Source organism: Lathyrus oleraceus, chromosome 2 (assembly GCF_024323335.1).
Source record: "Lathyrus oleraceus cultivar Zhongwan6 chromosome 2, CAAS_Psat_ZW6_1.0, whole genome shotgun sequence".
Classification (NCBI taxonomy): domain Eukaryota; kingdom Viridiplantae; phylum Streptophyta; class Magnoliopsida; order Fabales; family Fabaceae; genus Lathyrus; species Lathyrus oleraceus.
The window spans coordinates 175,542,150-175,564,608 of NC_066580.1; positions in this window are offsets into that span (position 1 = coordinate 175,542,150).

Genomic DNA, 22,459 nt, shown 5'->3' on the forward strand with positions numbered 1-22,459 from the left:
TGTTTCTTGACTTCTAAGCTTCATCTCACTTCTGTTTACTATTGATTGAGGTTGATTCCATTCATGTTTGGTCAATGTGTATTCGTTATGTTTTTTGACTTTAGATTTTGTACATTCCATTTCCATCTTCTTCTCCTTCTTTTTTTCTTTTTGACCAATGAGTTAATGATTAGTGGTTAGCCTTGACATATGAGGGGCTTAGCCTTCTTTGGTCCAAATCAAATTAATCTTGATCAAAGATCAAGTGAATTGCTTTGCATTAGAGATAGGTTGCTTCTTGGTCAAGCAAAAAACCTAAATCCATACAAGGTCATTCTTCTTTTCTTTTGGCATGCCAAGTTATAGGAGCTTGGCTTACTAGTCATGATCTCTAACTTGTGTTTAATTTCCTATAGTTTTATTGACCGACCTCAGATAGGTGTGACTACTACATTAGTCCACTTACGATTGCTTAACATAACGCTAAATTGCCTTATGGCACACTAACATTAACTACTAATCACTAACTTTTAATTCAAGCATTTATTTAATTCATGAAATTTACTTTTATGCAATTTAATTTCTTGCTCATTAATTCATTTGTCTTTGCCCTTTGCTCACTTGAGCTCATGTTTATGCTTATGCAATTTTCCTTTTGCTCACTTGAACACATTATTGTGTATATACTATTGCCTTGTGCTTGTTTTGTTTTTGTTTGTGTGAACCCAATGCAAATGGAGAAAGGACTTAGATTTAGGACCTTACCTATGCTAAATGGAATTTGAAGAGCAACTAGGCGTCATGCCTTTAGAATGCTAAATTTGTCAAAGAGCAACTAGGCCTCATGCCTTTAGAATGCTTAATCTTGAAGATGACATTGAAAGGACCCCTAATTCTAAACTCACTCTTGTCCATTCTTTCTATTGCATTGTGGAATTTTTTGATTTGTGTGTTCTTGTGATAGGGATACCAAACTTGAGCTACTTAGAAGGACCATTGTGATGAGCATCCAAAATGAGAGAGTCAAGTCCAATTGGAAGATTCCTAGGAGCTTGATTGATTATTTGCTTGATTGCTTATTGCTTGCTAAGTCCAAAGGGAAACTTGGATCATCTTTATGATCTCAAAAAGGGAATTCCAAGTGGTTTTCTTTCTCTTCCCTCATCTTTGCATGTTTAGGACCTAGCCTTTCTCTTCTTCTCTCCACTCTAACCCAAGCCAACCTTTTTGTGCAAACATTAACATTGCTTTCAAAATTAGAAACCTAGAAACTATGCCTTTGATGTTTTCAAACTCTTTTCATAACACTTATTTTGAATTGAACCTTAAGTCAACTTTGACTTTATTTTGTGAATACTTCTCATTTGTAAATACAACATACTCAAATGTTTTTGTGGTTCCAATGGCCACTTCTGCCAAAGCTTTTCATAAACATTAGCTATTAGGTTTGAGTTATCTTAGAGGTTGATATAATACTCACATGTATCCTTAGTGTTGGACTATAAGTATTCCATCCTTATTATAGGGTTAACCCCTCACTAGCATGTTGAAGCTCTCCTCACATGGTGGATTTGTGGTTTTAGATTGAGTTTTCTCCCTTTGATAACAAAAGACCTTAAGGCTTTTGACCAATCAATTCACCAACTTATTTTGAGATTTTTACCCCGAACTACGAGGTTTTGATCCTACCTTTTTAAGATGGTACGTAGGCAATGGGTTTATCCATTCAAACACAAAATTGTAAATAACTTGTATATTCTTTTCTCATCTCCCCAATCATGTTTGCCCAAATATTTTCACAAATAGCAACCTACCTTACGACATTTGTAAAAAGGGCTCCCTTAGAGTACTAAGGATGTTTTGGGTGCTTAAAACCCTCCCATTGCATAACCAACCCCTTTACCCAGATCTCTGACATTTTTATTAGTTTTTGATTTGATAAAACTTCTCGGTTTTTGTTCTCTTTCTAACCTTTTCTTTGGATAAATAGAAGTGCGGTGGCGACTCGAATTGTATGATTCACTTTTGATTTAGTCAATAGATCTGAAGGTAATGAATACCGGGCTACAGAGTGGGAGCTATATCAACTTTTATGAGCATGTGATATGAGGATACATTATAGGTCATTTTTCCCCTATACCATTGAACAAGTGATTTTCCTCAACATAAAAAATGCATAACTCTATCATTCTAAATCGAAATGACATGAAATTGGTGACCATTTTGAAGGACTTTGAAATAGCTACAACTTTGATACGGACACGTTTCTCATTTAAAGCTCACATAAAAAGTTAAGCAAGGTGGAATATTAAGGTATATGGCTTAACACTTAGAAAAAATTTCAACATGTTGAAATTTCTAAATTTCCACCTCAAAATTCACCATGATCCAAGTTCCAAATGATAAAGTATCCAACACCAAAGTTGTTCTTATTGATCTAAGCTTTCCAAAGATTCCAATTTCATGCATTTTGGATGAGATTTTCTAGGGTTTTGCATGATCTTAATAGGGTTGTATCATTGGAAGAAATCAAATGTTCAAAATCCTATTTCATATTTCCTTGATATCCAAGCCTCATTTGAACTTCAGAACAGTTGTACATGGATCAAATTGGATTGCTTCATGGGCCTGTACACTCCCATGCAAGCTTGTGCATCACCGTGTCCAAATTTAGCAATTTTTCAAGCGTGCAAACATCACTCTCAAACACACCTTGCGCGCCAGCTTTGACCCCCAATTGAAACCCTTACCATTCAAAGGAAAACCTGAGATTCAAAAACTCCAAGATCCAAAGCTTTGTACCATTGCCAAACCTCTTCTGCAAGCTTCTCAAGTGTGATCAGATCAAGTTTGAGGCAAGCAAGATCCATTTTTGCACAGCATTGAAGGTAAATTTCAGAAAACTTCTTCTCTTTGATTCTCACTCATTTCTCATCAAAATTCTTGGATCTTTGGTTGTCTGAAGTCCTACCAATGTAGGCAAGAAGATTGAGATGCTTTGAGGTCAAATCGAAGCAACTCAGTTGACACACCTCAAAATTCAACTCCTCATATCTTTCTATATGTGTGGAGTTAGTTAAAATTGAGGTCAAATTCGTGCTCTACGCCATTTTTTCTTTCAGATCATGTCCTCTTTTTTCATTTTCTTGATGGTGATGAGTGAACCAGTCCGATGGACCTCGCCTGAGAAGGTGACCGGAGGTCCAGCGCCGGTGGTGTGCTGGATAGGTTCTGAGCCATTAATCTCATTTAAAATGTTTTAATCTTGAGCGTTGGTTGTGATTACCACGCGTGTTGTGCACTGACTAAGTTCTACCATTGAACGCGCATTTCCATCCACTTGATATGCCACCTCAATTAATGAGGGAGATCAAGTGGTCAACGTTTTTGGATTTTCTGATTTTCATTTTATTTCATTTGATTTTCATTAATTCATATTAATTTTAATTTTGATCCAAAAAAATGAGAGTTTCACCCAAAAAAAGTTTAAATAAATTCCTCCTTCATATTCTGAATTAAAATTATTTTTTCGATTATTATTAATATTTTTCATGACTTAATTAATTTTGTGATTGTTTTTAATTGTTTAAAAATACTTTTAAGTCTTTAAAAATTCTGAAATTTTTTCTCCAAGGTCCTTTGACCTTGTTTGACCTATGATAAATCTCATGGCCATTTCTTTGGTGTTTTGATGAGGTTTTAGGAATTTGACAAACCATATTTAATTTAATGCTTTATTTTTAATATTTTAAATTAAATAAATGCAAAATAATTGTGTTGAGGTACTTTGATGGTTGATATAAGTTTGACTTGTGTTGTTGGGCCTTGGTCATGGTTGATTTGACTTTGCTTGGTTAAGATCATCGAATTTAGGGGATTGATGGAATGTACATTCCATCTCCTAAAATGAATGAACGGTATTAATTTGGTAAAAGTCCTTCTTTGACGAATTTGATTTTTGATCCATTCCCCTCCCTCTTCATCTAATTCCCCTTCTTTATGCATCCATTCCATTTGGTTTATGATGTCTCTAAATCCTAAGGCTAGTTGATTGAAAAATTAACATAAGTATGGATGAGATTAGGCCACCTTTTTTGCATATTCTTTTTGTGAGTGGTATGTTTCATGAGCATAGTCCATTATACTATGTCTCTAACATGCATTAACACCAAAATTCTCTTGCCCGACCTCAAATAGTTGTGACTTCTACATAAGTCCAATCACGATTGTTTAACATAGCGCTAAATTTTTGATATAAAAGGTATAGAATTGTAGTTAGGGAGATTGTAAGTCTCTCCTCTTTCATGGTATTGTGTGGAAACTTGGTCTTTTTTCCTTCCTTTGGAAGATGTCTTGGTTCAAGGATCCATGCTTGTGATGAGTGGGTTGAGTGTTCTCCAAAGAATGACTTAAAATGAAAAGCAAAAACAAAAATGATACTAACTTCTAATTCATTAACAACTAACATTTAATTTCAAGCCATTTACTTTTAATGCACTTTAATTTTTAAGCTCTATTCATTTGCCATTATTCATATCAGTCTAATTGTTTATATTAATATCATTTTCACTTTGTCCACTTGGACCATACTTTGTGATATATTTTCTTGTGTATAGTGTGTTTGTTTGTGTTGTCTTTGACCATTAATGTACATAATAAGAACAAAAACCCTAAAAAAGATCTTGTGTGGACTGTTGGTTTGATCTGAGACTTTTGGACTTAGAATTTAGACAACACTCACTATGCAAAGGACTTAGTCAATGCCAACTTTCCTGTAACCAAGTGGTTGCAATTTGAAACTTCACCTGATACATCATTGAAGATACATTTGAGTTCATCTGCAACATGAACATTGTGAAGCTTTTATTTTGAACCTGTGACTTGTGGAATTCATCTATTATATGTGAAAATTTGAAGAAGATCATGGAGTGGCTAAAGCTTAGATAGGGCTATCTTTATTTGATGCCTTGCTCTTCAAGATAATATTGTATGCATTGTTTGTTGCTTGATTCTAATGTCCACTGGAATTTGGGGTTTCTATATGAAATTCTTGTCTATTGGATTGCTACCCATCGGTCAGATCTTTTCAACTCTTAACATTTAAATTTATGCTTAGGATTAGTCTCTTCATCTCCTCCCCATCTCTTTAATTTCAAAATCTCTCCCCCTTTTTAAAAACTTCTTTGTTTGAACTCGTCATTTTCTTAACTTAGACCCTTTGCAAATTAGAAACTTTGGCCTTATGCCATTGCATTTTCAAACCTCTTTTCTTAAATCAAACTTGTAAATAAACTTAACTATACTTGACTTAAAATTTTCAAAAGCCAAAAAGAACTAACTCATTCAAACCATTTTAGGCCTTGGTGCCTTTCAAACTTAACTTTTGTTAAAAGCAATACATCTACTTTGAAATTTATACCACAAACTACGAAGTTTTGATCCCTCATTTTAATGTTGGTACGTAGGCACAAGTCCGAAGGTCTTGTCAAACACAAAAATATAATTAATGAATTCTTTTCTCATCCCTCTATTCTATTTGTTTGTAAACATCACTTTGTCCAAAATACATATGCACACAAAAAAGGGCTCCCTAGGAGTACCTAGGACACTTTGGGTGCTAACACATTCCCTCTATGTAACCAACCCCCTTACCTGTAATCTTTGGCATTTTATTAGTTTTGATTTGGAAACTTCTTACTTTTGGGTTTTGTTCGTACTTTTCCCTTTTCCCTTGGAAACAATAAAAGTGTGGTGGTGACTCTTGTTATTCGGTGTCTAGCTTATCCATACCTTGATGATCATGAATTTACCGCTACACATGGTATAAGAAAGTGAATTAAAGTGAAGGAGATGAGAAGACAAACAAGTCATAAACTAAGGCACAATAAACTAATCATCATCAATAAATCATTTTTGGGCAAAAGATGTCACAAACTTTCACAAATGTAAGGTCACAAACAACCGTAATTTGAAACTAGTCCTCTAATCTAGGTGCTAACAAGCAAAGACAAAAGAGAAGGGGCATGGTGAATAAATAAGATAAAAACATGAACAATATAATAAACTTAAACATTTCTCTATGGAATATAAAAAATTGAAACAAGAATTGAGTTCAAAAGCATAAGCATTAAAGTAGACAAACATTTATCCAAGTCAACAAAAGAAGTTAACTATTCCTAACAAGGTAGGATGGGTATAAGGCATAGAATTAGGCAATTAGAAGAGAGAGGTCAATAACTTAGACATGGCATAATCACATATGAGAGACATGTAATCATAACCAAGGTGACATATTAAACCATACTCAAATATGGGAGAAAAAGATGTACATGGTGAAACCTAAATATGCCTCTAAGTGGAACAAATCATCATGTTAAGCAAAAGTGGGAATGGAACATGAAAATGAGGTATCAATAACCCACAAGTCAGAAGAAAATTACATGCAATATCAATCATATAGATCACTCAAGAGTTAGGAAGTAATAGCACAAGATATGCTTAAGGAAATATCACAAAGTGGGCAAGCAAACATTAGAAGTGGCACTCAATTGTGAACACAATCAAAAGAACATGGAATGACCTATAAAATAGAATAACAAGGATTCACCTCATGGTATTCCAATCAAGAACAAAAGATAACAACAAACCCTAAATGGTTTCACAAGTGAATTCTCTAAACAAACAAAGCAAAGCAAACAAAAACCAATCAAGTAGGCATGCATTGTATCACACAAATGAAATATCTAGGAGGCTAAAAAAGATACTTGAAAAATCAAAAAAGCAACATGAAGTCAGCCACTTACAAATTTCCTAACATGTGTTTAAGAGTATGGTCTAGAAGAAACTCAAGCAATCAACAATTGTCCATAAGTATCTTAACAAATAAGCATGCAATCGAGGCTCATAAAAAACACAATAGACATGCATCAATTTGACATCAAAAGACCTCAAATACACACTCAAACCCTAAACATAGTGGTGTCTAAATATTCCCAAAAGATTGGCTCAAGAACAGGTTTAAAATGGTGTTAAACATCAAGCATCACAAACAAAAATTGAACATACTAGTTAAGCACCAAGAACAAGTTCAAACATAATCCAAAATGAATGATTAAATCATATAAATAACACCCAAATATCCTATATACATGTGCCTAAGTGTGTACAAAAATTGGGATTAAAACTTAAAGGGAAACATCATGAATCACACCCTTCTTCACAAGCCAAATCAAACCAAGCATATTTTATAATAAAATTAAAATAAAATATCAAAACAAATAGGAAAATAAAATAAAAAATATAGAAAATTAGAATATTAAATAACATCCTAAAATATATTCATGAAGTTTTGGAGTTTCATAAGCATTAAAATAAAATCAGAAAATAAAATCAGAAAATAAAATAGAATAAAAATAAATAAAATGAAGTCAAAGGTATAAATGGGGTGTAATAGTAAAATGGTCATGAACTGGAGAATAGTGAAAACACACAGATGGGCCCAAAACTGGGGGGTGTGGAAAGCAAGCGTGCATGGCCCATGATCCGTTTCATTTAATCAGATTTTAAAATTGTAACATTTTAAATAAAACAAAAAATAATGTGGACCTTGCATCAATTGGTCACGGTCACTTAAGTCAGAAATGACAAAGCACAAGCCCAACCAATCAAACCATGACACACATAATCTTCATCCTCGGTCCAAAACCATGCACGACCTAAACCCTAGCTTCATGCATCTCAAACCAACAACTTCACACCCATACAACTTCATCCATAATCCAGGAAATTAAATGAAATAAAAAGCAAAAATGTAGATCTCATAGAGTAGAACACAATCATCTCAAGCAAATCTCAAAATGACGAATTAAACATGGAGAAAATTAGCACGAAAGTCAATAAAAAACTATTGCTCTCAAAAGTTTCCGCAACTTCAAACATCCAACATTCAAGCAATCAAGGAAAACTATCATTTTAAACCAACCATATGCAATGTCTACAAATTGTTCATGGTATGTTTAGATCCAGAATGAAAGGGTGAAGAGAGGAGAAGCTTACCTAGTGGAGAAGGTCCACTGCCTCTTGTGCTTGCTCAGAACTTCAGAAAACCCACCAATAATACTTTATGGTCTTCAAATAAGAGGAATAGAGCAGGAGAAATGAAGAGAATGAAGCTTTAGGATGGGAAAATGCTTGAGAGCTTGGAATGAGCAGATTCGGTTTCTCTCTCTTTAATGGCGTGTCCCTGTGAAATGGGAGCATTAGGGTCTTATATAAAGTGAGGTTAATTGTTGGCCAAGGTTAAGAATCCGTTGAGGGGCATGTTTGGATGTTTGAGTGAAAAATGAGACTGAGGTGCAATGTTGTGTTTCATGATAATTTAATGGAATGTTTTGTGTGTTTTGGACATGGGAAATGGAGTGAATGAAGCATGATCAAGTTGGCACGTGAGAGGTGATGTAATCAGCATGTTGCACACTAAAACATTTCCTTCTTTTGCCAAACGCATGGGACCAAGGTCATGCATGAAATGCCTCTTATTTGGGCCATTTAGGGAAATGACATAATGGTGTATATGATGGAAATGAAACATGCTTGGCCATTTGGAGAAAATGTGCAAAGTTCGATTAATGCATGTTTTCATCTCAAGTTTAATACATGGCCATGCAGTCATCTTGGCACAACTACAACTTGATGTATGTTCAACCAAACTTCACAAACTTGGTACCAATGGAAAGAAGGAATATCAATGAACATCTTCCATGTTAAAAGTATTTTGAAATGAAGCTTATAACATACCTTAAAATTATCATGAACTTGCTTGCAAATTATGACTTAAAACACTTATAAAATTTTCTAAGTGTTAAGCTTTTGATAATTTTGAAACACCTGTAGTTGTAAATTCATGACCATTAAGCTATGGATAAACTTAACGTCAATAAAACCAGAGTCGCCACCGTGCTGTAATTGTTTCCAAAGGAAAAGGGAAAAGTACAAACAAAACCCAAAGATAAGAAGTTTTCAAATCAAAACTAATAAAATGCCAGAGATTACAAGTAAGGAGGTTGGTTACATAGAGGGAAGGTGTTAGCACCCAAAGTGTCCTAGGTACTCCTAGAGAACCCTTTCTTATGTATGTATGTGTTTTTGGTATAAAAGATGTTTGAAATAAAAAGAGTGTGGGGATGAGAAAAGAACTCATTAATTAAATTTTTGTATTTGACAAGACCTTCGGACTTGTGCCTACGTACCAACATAAAAATGAGGGACCAAAACCTCGTAGTTCGTGGTATCAATTTCAAATTGAGCGAATTGCTTTTAACAAAAATTTAAATTTAAGAGAGGAACAAAGGGCCTAAAAGTGTTTGGATGAGTGTTAGTTCTTTTTGTCTTTTTGAAATTTTAAGTCAATAAGGTTAAATTCATTTACAAATTTGGTTTAGGAAAGATTTTAAAAAATGCAATGGCATAGGACCAAAGTTTCTAATTTGCAATAAGGTCTATGTTTAGAAATCACAAGCAAAGAAGATTTTAAAAAGGGGGGAGAGGTTTGAAATTTAAGAAGTGGGAGAAGATGAAGAGACTAATCCTAAGCATAAAATTTAAAAGTTTAGAATTGAAAAGATCTGACCAATGGGATGCAATCCAATAGACAAGAATGTCATATAGAAACCCATTTTTCCTTTGGACTTTAAATCAAGCAATATCAATAAGCAAGTAACAAAGTGAAGAGCAAGGCATCAAATAAAGATAGCCACATCCAAACTAGCAACTTCATAGTGTTCTTCATAATCTTCCCATGTATCAGATGACATACTCCTTGAATGGCTCAGAATAAGGCACTAGACGCAGGTTTAAAATAACATTTGCATCAAGACCGTGTAGCAGATGAACTCAAGTGGATCCCAATACTTGCATCAGATGAAAGCTCAAATAATGGTAACTTGGTTTCAGAAATGTTGGCATTGGCCAAGTCCTTTTGCATAGTGAACGTTACCTAATTCTAAGTTCAAAGCTCAGATCACATCCAACAGTCAACACAAACATTTTTTAGGGGTTTTTAGTTTTTATTATGTAATTTAAGGTCCTAAGACCACAAACACAAACGAGATACAAAAACATATATATAAAATCACAATATATTGCTCAAATTAGCAAAAGGGAAAATGACATAAACATAAACAAGTTAAATGATATGTCAACGGCAAATGGTATATGACTTGAATTTAAATGACATAAAGTAAATGACTTGAAATTAAAAGCAATAAGAATAAAAGTTAGTCAAATGTTGGTTGATTAGATGTTAGGATTATTTTTCTTTTCAATTGATTAAGTCATTCTTTGGAGAACACTCAACCCTTTATTCACAAGCATGGATCCTTGAACCAAGACATCTTCCAAAGGAAGGAAAAAATGCCAAGTTTCCCCATAATACCATGAAGGAGGGAGACTTAAAATCCCACTTACTAGAATTCTATGCCTTTGTGTCAAAATTTAGCGCTATGTTAAGCAATCGTAATTGGACTTATGTAGAAGTCACAACTATCTGAGGTCGGGCAATAAAATTTTTGGTGTTAATGCATGTTAGAGATTTGGTATAATGAACCACACTCCTAAAAAATACCACACACAAAAAGAAAAATGATCAAAAGATGGACCTAATCTCATTCATACTTGTATTGGTTCATCCAACACAAAGTTATTGATGAACCAATTAGCCTTATGATATTAAGACCTCATTGGTCAATAAGAGGGAATGGATAGAACGAGATTGAAGATGAGGAGGGAGGGGAAATGAGACAAACACAAATTGGTCATGGGAGGAATTTTATCAAATTAAAATCATTCATTCATTTTGGGAGATGAAATGTACATTTCATCAATCCCCTAAATCCAATGATTTTAATCCAACAAAAGTCAAATCAACCTTGACCAAGGCCCAAACACATAGTCAAACTTCACAAGTCAATAAAAATGGCTCAACATGATTTTCACACAATTAAAAAATTAAAAATCAAATTAAAATGCATTTAAATTATATTATGTTTGATCAAAACCTAAAACCTCTTCAAAACACCAAATAAATGGCCAAGAGATTTATCATAGGTCAAACAAGGTCAAAGGACCTTGGACAAAAAAAACATTATTTTTGAAAAGTTAGAAGTATTTTTAAACAATTAAAAAATGCACCCAAACAATTAAATCATGAAAAATATCAATATTAATCCAAAAAAAAGATTTAATTCAGAAAATGAAAGAGAAAAATAGTTAAAATATTTTGGTGAAAATCCCATATTTTTTGGATTAATAATGAAATTAATATGAATTAATTAAAAATAAGCAATTAAATGAAATAATTAGAAATTCAAAAAAATGAGAAGCATTTGATCTCCCTCATTAATTGAGGTTGCATATCAGATGGATGAAAATGCACGCTCCATGTGTACACGAGTCAACTGTCCCACACGCGTGGTAATTACTTTGGATGGATGAGATTAGAAGCTGTGAACCAGATCAGATGGTTGAAACCTTGCCAACACACCACTGGAGCCCTAGCTCCGGTCATCTTCTCCGGTGAGGACCACCAGACTGGTCCAAGCTCAACTCAAAGAAAAATGGAAAATGAGTACACTATTTTGAAGGAAAAATGCTCAGGAGCACAAATCTGACTTCAATTTTGTCCAATTCCAAGTATATAAAAAGATACAGGGATTTAAATTTTGAGGATCATGAACTGAGTTGCTTCGATTTAATCTCAAAGTAACTCAATCTTCTTGCCTATATTGGTAGGGCTTCAGACAACCAAAAATCAACAAGAATGGTGGAGAATTGAGGGAGAGTGTAAGAGATGAAAAATCTGAAAATTCACCTTCATGGGAGCTTCAGATTGGCTCGATCTTGCTTCCAATTATGCTTGGCCTTGCTTTAGATGCTTGATGAAAGAGAAATAGATCAAGGAAAGGGATGGATTCTTGGAGTTTCAAGCTCAAAACAGATGGCGAATTGAAACTCGACTTTAAAAGAAAATCCTCAAGTTTATCCTTCAATGGTGAGAGTTTATGGTTGCAGGTTCAAAGCTTGGGCATGAGGTCCATAATTCTGAGCATGAAGGGTCTTATTTATAGCCAATTTGATTGATCTTTGCAGACTTCCAATTTTGGCAAAATTTCAAATTCTCCCTTGCATGGATGCATGGGTGTGCACTAGGCCCATGAGATGATGTGTTCTGATCCAAAATCTAATGTACAACATGCTGAAATCATGTTAGAAGCTCATGCAAATGTGTGTGAAAATTGGAACTTGAAATTATCCAAATGATGCTTTAACTTACACCCATGTGAAAGTCCCTCATACTTTGTCCAAATAAGATCATTTTGTCCTTTTTGGAAAGGTGGGATCAATGGGAACAACTTTCATGTTGAACACTTTTTCATTTGAAGCTTTGATCATGATGCATTTTGAGGTGGAAGTTTGGGAAATCTAACATATTTGAAAATTTTCTAAGTCCCAACTCAAATGTTCACTTCTTCCACCTTGAATAACTTTTTCTATGGACTTCAAATGAAAAAAGTTCCTGGGTAATAGACTCTTAAGGGACCCAAAAGCATCTATCTAGGCAAGATCTAGAAAGAAAAGCTCAATCAAAGACTCAACCCAATGAGGATATAACTCAGGGGGAGTGGTTCCATCCAGATAATCAACTTGGGAGGAAGCTGAAATAATAATCATCCACGAGGAAATAACTCAGTGGGGAATGAGAAAGGTTAAATTCTTTCTGCTTAAGGGGCTGACACTCTACAATTGAAAGAGGACAAACACACTGAATCTACGCGGGGGAAAATGATACCATCATAGCAGAGGATCAGAGAAATAATGAATCACAAAGTGTAATAATGTAATAATGAAAATGTATGAATGTATATGTATATGTATATATGATGATTATGCTGTCAAAACGATCACAAAGGATACAAACGTCACCGATCTGAATCACCAATACAACACTAAGCCAATCTCAATATGAGGGAATCAACTGGAGAAAGAGAGGTAAAAGGATGAACACGGATTATCCATCTCAAAGGCTCAACCCTATCTAGGGGAAAGGAAAAGATCTACTAAGGATCTGCACCATCAACTCTGCAGGGAATTTTAGGTCAACACCTTATCAAATGGGAGAAAACCTTACACACGATCAGACATATTGCTTTAGAATCAGTGTTGAATGAAATCCGCTGGAGATTTGAGGGGAAACACAATCTTGTGTTGGATCTATGCAAACTGCTGAGAAAATGCACCTTCAAACCATGAGAGGCAATTACAAACTCAGCTGGGGGAACCAACAAAACTCGGCTGGAGATGCTGAAATACTGTTGGGGAGAAACAAAGATCACGCCAACTGCTTGGGGAAAACCAGCAATGCTTCTCATTTTAGGCCTCACTTGTTCTCAGACCGCTGTTGATACTCCTTAAATTAAATTGATTGCTCTTAAAAAGTAACTGATTTTATTACTTAAGAAAACATGATTTTGATTTTTAAAATTTAACTTCAAAATGATCATTATAAAAATTTAATTCTATTTGGCCGAAAGATAAATAAGAGTAGAAACAATTGGATAAAAACTCAACTTCATTTAATTGAATGGTAGTCTGTAAAAGACAAGAATCCATAGATCTTTACAAAAGTTGAAAAATGGTAATTTACACGGAAAAGGGCTACGTTGAATACAATGATCACGAATCCTTCTACCGACTTCAATATCCATTATGATCTTGGCTTTGGTTGAAGATGAATCAGAACCAAACATCGTGCTCAAGAATGTCTTCAAGACTGGAGATCAACAAGATGCAGTTACTTGCCATAATCTCTAATTTTTGCATAAATTCCCCCAAGGTGGAGTATTCAATTTATCGGGATAATTTTCTATTTTATGTCTCTAATTTTTTCCTGAATCGCCCTTTCGGGTTTTTAATCCACCGAGACATTCATTTTTTCCTAAGTCTCCCTTTCGGGTTTTCAACTTAGCGAGTTGTTCTTTTCTTTTTAGGCGAAGTACTTCTTGACTACATCGACATTCACAGGACGGGTGAACTCTTCACCATCCATAGTTGTAAGAATCAAAGCACCGCCTAAAAAGGCTCTCCTAACAACATATGGGCCTTCATAATTAAGAGTCCTTTTTCCCTTAGCATCTGGTTTGAAAGATAAAATCTTCTTGAGCATAAGGTCACCTTCTCTGAATACACGAGGCATGACCTTCTTATCAAATGCCTTCTTCATTCCGTGCTAGTATAACTGACCATGACACATGGCAGTCAACCTCTTCTCTTCAATTAAATTCAACTAATCATACTTGGTCTGACACCATTCAGCCTCGATCAACTTGGCTTTTATTAAAATACGCAATGATGGGACCTCAACCTCTACTAGGAGCACAACCTCCATACCATAAAAAAGCGAGAAAGGGGTTGCCCCTGTTGAAGTGCATATGGATGTATGGTACCCATGCAAAGCAAATGGGAGCATCTTATGCCAATCCTTGTAGGTCACAACCATCTTCTGGATATTCTTGTTTGCAGCTTCAACAGCCTCATTCATCTTGGGTCTTTAAGGAGAAGAATTATGATGTGCAATCTTGAACTCTTTGCAAAGAGCTTCCACCATATTGTTGTTCAAGTTAGATCCATTATCATTAATGATCTTACTTGGCATACCATACCGGTATATAATCTGATTCTGGATAAACCTCACAACAACTTGCTTGGTTACATTTGCATTTGATGTCGCTTCAACCCACTTAGTGAAGTGGTCAATAGCCACCAGAATGAAACAATGTCCGTTCGAAGCTTTGGGCTTAATCATGCCAATCATATCAATTCCCCACATAGAAAAAGACCATGGAGAGAAAATAACATTCAACAGTGTCGGAGGAACATGAATTTTATCTACATATATTTGATACTTGTGGCATTTCTTCAAAAACTTGCAATAGTCAGATTCCATTATCAGCCAATAGTAACATGCTCTCAACATCTTCTTAGCCATAACATGTCCATTGGAATGAGTACCAAGGGAACCTTCATGGACTTCATTTATCAACAAGTCTGCTTCGTGTCTATCCACGCATCTGAGCAGAACCATATCGAAGTTTCTCTTGTAAAGTACATCACCATTCAGGTAGAAGTTGCCAGCTAATCTTCTCAAAGTCTTCTTATCTTTCAAAGATGCCCCAGGTGGGTAAACCTGACTTTAGAGAAAACATTTAATATCAAAATTCCATGATTTTTCATCCTTGATTTCTTTAATAGCAAACACATGAGCTAGCCTATCAAGATGCAGGAAGTGATCTTAGCCACAATGTGGTCAAATTGATCCACAGTTACATCGTGCTCTACATAAGCTTGCTCCAGCACTCTTTGCAATGCTTCTCTGTGCGCTTCAGAATTCATAAGCAAAGATAATACTGAAAAGTTCGATGGAGTTTGGAGCAGCTGCTCCACCACATTAAACTCACTTTCTTTATCAATCTCAGTACCTCATCATCATCGTTAGGCTTCAAATTACTGGATTCACCAGACTGACACTTTGGAGCACTAGCCAAATTCATCACATGCACATCAACTTTCTTACCAACAGACACATCTTCCACCACCTCTCTAGGAAAGACGAGTCCAAAAACATGACCACTACGGGTCACCTTCGAAACATCAGCAATGTTGACGATAGAATTGGTCGTAGGTAATGGAACCTCTTGACCGTTCTCTAATATTGTTGCATTATATTGGTATGGAACAACTCTATTGGATGCATACGGGACATGGCCCGCTAACCGTATCACTAACGGTGATACCGATCTATTGACGTTGTTACTGCTACTGTTGTCAAACTGAATTACTACCTGCTCCGGGGTCTTAAACACTGGTAGTATCACATTCACACCATCTATATCCCTCGACTGCTGAATTTGGATTACATTATCATCCATCAACTTTTGGATATCTCTCTTGGCGATTGAACACCCACGGGGATTTACAGTGCAAATTGCACAACCGTCATGGTCGTTCTCACAATCACTAATGGTACACAGGGTCTGATGCATCTCTACTAAGGACCGACGAATACGTCGCACATCAAACACTCAAAAACTTCCCGGACAACCATCTACCATATTAATAGAGGAATTACCATGAGTTTGCAAAGGATCGGGTTTCACATTCGGTGCACGGTCCACAAAGGACACCACCCCACTCTTTACTAGCTTCTGGACCTCATACCTCAATAGATAGCAGTTTTCAATATCATGGTCGGGAGTTCCTTGATGAAAGGCGCAACGGAGTTCTGGCTTATACCACCATGGAAGTATTTCTGGAATTTGTGGCAGATTTCTTGGTTGGAGTAGGTTCTTGATAACCAGAGACGGATAAAGTTCGGCATATGACATATGAATAGGGTCAAAAGAGAACTTCTTCCTCTCGAAATTCTGTTGTTGTTAATTATTGTTGGTGTTGGTGTTGTAGTTGTTTATTCTTTGTTGTGGCTGTTGTTGGCGTTGTTGTTGAACTGCTACTGATTGATTGTTTGAAAATACTGGAATAACTGATGAAACTTGGTGATGATGCTGACGTGGTTGGCGGATTTCATTTGATATGAGGCCTCCTCTTCCTCCCCACCGACACTGCATTGGTCTTACCATCCTTCTTTCTGGCGAAACTATTTCCATACTTCTTGCTCGATGATACCTCTTCCTTAGCCATACGTCTCTCTCGTACTCCTTCTTCCAACCTCATCCCCGTGTTCACCATTTCGGTAAAATCACTGGGGGCACTAGGAAATCATTCGTTAATAATAAAATGAACTCAGGGTTTTAAGGAAAATCTTGGTCATCTCTTTTTCTTCCAATGGAGGATTGATCTGAGACGCAAGCTCTCTCCACCTCTGGGCATACTCTTTGAATGTCTCTTTGTCCTTCTGAGACATAGACCTCAACTGGTCTCTATCGGGTGCCATGTCCATGTTGTATTTATACTGTTTCACAAAAGCTTCGCCCAAATCATTGAATGTGAGAACATCTGCATTGTCTGGCCCCGTGTACCACCTCAGTGAAGGCAGCAGTCAAACTGCCTTGGAAAAAATGAATTAATAACTGATCATTATCAGTTGCGTTGACATTTTCTTGGCCTACATGACAAGATAGATAAGTGGACAAGTACTTCCCTTATACTTTTCAAAGTCAGTGACTTTGAACTTCATCGGGATCTTGACATTCGGCACTAAGCAAAGTTCAGCAGCACTCATACCGAACAAATCTTTTCCTCTCAATGTCTTTAATTCCTTTCGCAACTCAAGGAACTGATCTTTCATCTCATCCATCTTCTCATAAACATCTGGACCCTCAGACGACTCGGAATGGTAGATGGTGTCCTCGACACGAGGCAGATTGTGAACAACTGGAGGTGGAACAGACATCACCGGGCTATATGTCAGCATAGAAGCAAAGGTAGGCGTAAGTCCTTTAGGCACAAAGTTCGGTGGCATTCCCCACGAGAATCCGGTAGGCATAGTCGCAGCAAACTGAGTGGCAGGCACAGTTGAGGTAGCAACCTCTAAAATGACAGTCCTCTGAGGAGGAGGAGTTGCAGGAGTTGGAGAAGACTGATTAAGAGCAGCGAGAACAGTCTCCATCATAGCTGTTAAACGAGCAATCTCATCTTTTAACTCTCGGTTCTCTTGTTCCAAATGTTCCATGATTCTCGGTTGATTGGCCTGAGTGTTGTATCGGTGAGTCAGCTTGGCTGAAGCACAGAAGAATAACCAATAAGACATCTGGCAGAAGAAAACCTATTATGCAAATGATGCATGAAATGCAATGTTTTGATTATTTTTTTTTCAAGGAACATACTATTTTATTTGCAAGTATATAATAACAATAACAATTTGATTGACCATAAAAATCTCTTTTATTCATATAATTTTGGAAGGATTACACTTAGTACAATTTCAAAAACTAAAATACAAGTACAAGAGAAAAGGAAACTAATCATCCTAAGGATCCCCTAACAACAGTGTCAGATGATTTAGGTGCATGCGCATACTTCCTTCGGATGCGTCGAATCTCAGACTCAAAAGAAGTCTTCATTTGAGCCTTCTCGAGGACAAGCTAATCAACAATATTCTTCCAAGCACCGGAAGGCTGAGGCATACTAGAAGGAGATGAACCGTCTGGCTCTCTCTGTCTCTTCACTGCCCGGTCTACAAGAACACAAGTCTTCCCACATATCCTTAGACTCAAGCTGCAACTCCTCATGCTTTCGGCTCAAACCATGGAACCGCTCTTCCCACAAATCCTTCACTTTCTTCATCTTGGCGAGTGCGTCTTCCAACTCCTCTACATCTTGGTTAGGGAGAGTTGATGGCTCTGCCACAACCAAAGACACAGTTCTTTCACAAGCATACGACATCTTCATCTCCCAAGCTCTCTTCTTCACCCAAGTAGTGTAAGCTTCCAAAGCTACACAATTACACATACCAAAATCGGATCTTCCTTTCCTATGCACATTATGCCAAGCATGTATCATCTTTTGCTTCAAATGTTGGGAATCTTTACCCTCTTGGTAGAAAAGACCTTCTAACTGAGTGTTATTAGGTTTGTCTCTCAAGGGGAACTGAAGCTGACGACGAGCCAAAGTAAGGTTGTAGTTGATTCCTCCTTGTGTACCAATGAGAGGCACATTAGAGAATTCACCACAACTATCAATAATAGCCAAGCTACTCAATATGGATTCATACCAAACTATATCATCATTGGTGAGAGACATAAGTCTCTGAGACCACCGTAGACATTACTTGATCTCCACAAAAGCAGGCGTCTGAGGCAAGTGCGAAATAAACCACTTGTACAGAAGAGGAACACATCACACGATAGTTCCACCACCTTTAGAATTCCTCAAATGAAAATAGAAGTACATATTACCCAACAAAGTAGGCACATGATTCCCAATAAAGAAGATTCTAATGGCGTTAACATCAACAAAATTGTCAATGTTAGGGAACAAAGTCAAACCATAGACGAGCAACACAAAGATGGCTTGAAAAGCGTCCACCCTACCGGCTTGAGGAAAGGCATTAGCTTTCCCAATAAGAAACTCAGAAGTCAACCCAAACATTCCTCCTTTCTTCACCCAATGAGCCTCGATCTCAGACTTCTTCAGGTGAAGAGCTTCAGCTATAAGATGAGATCTGGGAATCTCCTCCACTACACTAAAAGGCACCTTATCAGAAACATGTATTCCCAAGAGATAGGCATACTCCTCTAGTGTATGCACAAGCTGATAATCGGGAAAAGTGAAGCAACGGTAAAGAGGTTCATAGAACTGAACCAACACACTCAAGAGTCCTTCAACCACATCAGTAGACAATACAGATAGGATCCTCCCATGACATTACTTGAAGTACAAGGGATCTAATATAAAAGATGATACCTTCCTTAGCTCTTTCAAGTCAGGACATCTGAAACTGTTCTTCTTATTGTTCCTTTGTCCATAATCCATGGTCTGAAAATATTTACAAGTAAAACCTCAGTTCCTTGAAGTTATTTTTTGTGTGATGAATGTTATGATGCGCATGAATGCATGAATGCAACTATCCTAAATAAGGAATCACACACCAGGAAAACAAATAAAGGTCAAGGGATGAATCAAGTCATTATCAAGATCAATCATCCATTTTGGTGGATTATGGTTTACACCTTATCAACACCAAAGTTCCATTGATATTGACAAGACTTGATTGGATCAACCAAGAATCAAGGGTTTGTTGTGAGTCACGAGCATGGAGTCAGGTTAAGAACCATCCCAAAGGAGTGTACTAACGATAAAAACCTGTAGATCATGTTCTAAAAAGTTCCTAGAGTCTTAATTCCATCTATCGGATATTACAGGTTAGGATGACTGACTCATCAACCCATAATATTCTCAAGAGAAACTCGTCTGACTGTAGTATCGCATAACAACAGTTATCTAGTCTACACTTGAACAGTCTCCGCACTACGTCCTAAGTAGGCCAAGTCGGGTTAAATGGTCTACAGTCCTCAACTTATCGGACCCCAAATCAGAGAAAGTAATGCCTAACCACAAATAACTTATGTGACATCAATAGCTCCAAAAGGGTCTCCACTGAGTAGATAGGTCTCAAGCCAACTTGTTAAGGACTACTCCACATAATTCGAACATGACTATACCAACCTCTTATCTTAATTGCACTCAAGTTCGGGTTAGAACTTATCTCCATACTCAGAGATCACTGTCGCATTACGCGAAAAACCGGCGGGAAAAAGAAACAACAGAGCTGCCACCGTGCGTTATTTATCCCAAAGAGGGAAAGGAAACGCTCGAAGTAAACCTGGAAAAGACATGGTCTCGTGACCAAAGAGAGATGGGATCGGGAGTCGGTTATGCGAAGGGAAGTTATTAGCACCCCTACGCATCCGTCGTACTCGACGGGATCCACGCTCAAAAGAAAGGATAAGGTTGCTAGAAACTGCTCACACACTACACAAGGCTGGAAAGAGACACAGAAAGACAAAATAAACTAACTCGACAGGATATCGCATCCTGGGCATACGTAGCCTGTCAGACACAGACATCAGAGTCGACGTAGTTCGGGACAGGGGGGAAACGTGCTCGCTAGGATGTCGCATCCTATGCATACGTATCTTCTCTAACCAGAGAAGAATCAGAGCACTCGTAGCTCGGCTAACGCACGCCAAACAAAACCACACAGGAAACCGACTGCCAATCGCGGGACTTAGGTCAGACTCCACACAAGCAGGCAAACATGGATACCGAATGCTAATCGCTGGACTTACATCAAACTCCGAACCAACAAACAAGACACAGGAAACCAACTGCCAATCGCTGGACTTACGTTAGACTCCTACACACACCAAGGGGGTTGCAAAAGAAAAAGGGCGCCCGGAGAGATCAGCTCATCTCCTGCCTACGTACCTCATCTGGTATGAGGATCAGGGCGACGTAGTTCCCCTACGCAGGGAAAGAACTTCTAACCTAACCAGAGACTGGGAAATGACAAACTAGGAGGGAGACTGACTCGAGCCTAATAGTTATCATACAAATCCACCATGGTCCTAGGTTAAGGTTTCTATTCTGACTTGCACAGGAAGCAAGTTATCCTAAACAGCACAGGCAAACAAAAGCACAAGAGCAAGCATGCACACACTATATGCAATCAGAAGGCTCACACAAGGCTAGGCTTTAGTCAAGGGGTCATGTCAACCTCGACAAACAAGCCTCTGGAAAGGGGTGTGGTTAGCTCTTAACCCTAACAATGAGAGTTAGGGTGAAGCAGATGAAATGGGAAGTGAGGGTAAGACCTCCCAGCTCTTATCCCTGGCCTGGGAGAGCTTCAGACAAATGAAAGTGTGGGAGTTCAGAAAGTTGAAACTCTTCTCCACATATGACTGACTCAACAAAGATCTTGGGTTAATATCCACAATGCATCAACACATGGTGTGTGAGCAAAGTGGATGACACACTGAATAGAAGGAGATGGATTGCACATCTCTTTTATCTGCCAATTGCCTCTTAAGAGGTCTTCACCTGCTTGGCACAAAATTAAACAAACCCAAGCATTTCCTCTTAAGGAGGGCTTCAGACAGGTGCCTGCCCACATAACAGGGCAGGTCTTCCAGACTACATGAAGTCAAAAATTTATACCTCAAATGGTTAAGCAACCAAGCAAAGCAAAAGCAAGTTCAAAAGAACTTAAGCAACTTAGGTACCTGAAAACAATCTAACTCAATCAGTATACAAGTCAATCAATCAAGCAGACAGTCAATCACACAATCAGACAGACAAACAAGCAATGCAACAGTGTGTAAGGCACAAGCCAATGGGCACAACACAAACAACTTGGCATCAACCTACAAAACAACTCAAAGTTAGTCAATATCAACCACTTAATCAACTCAAGAGAGTGAATCAATCCCATCATAGCAATGTGCTTCTTAACTTGAAATCAAAGCTCAACTGTTAGTTACAAACCACTAGGTCAAGGCCTAGGGTCAAATATGGAGAAATAATCCAAAACAGAACATGAAATTCAACATGAATCAACCTCAAGCAATTAAGAACACAATCCAAAAGGTCCCATATCAATAGCATTCACCAAATTCATTTCATAAACCAAACATGGCAAAGTATGCAAGTTGAAAGCACATTGTGACAACAGAGTGAACAAATGCACATTAATTCAAAAATGATTCAAATAATCTCAACAAAATTCATGAGTAAACAGAACATACAACATGATCATCACACAAAAAATTAGGAGCATTGGACATCCTTAGGCATGGTAAACAAATTGCATAAGTCAAGGCAAGCATAATCAAGCACATATGTGATACCAAATGGCACACCAATTTAGCACAAGCATAAAACAGAAATGAATCATGATAAAAGCCTCAAACCA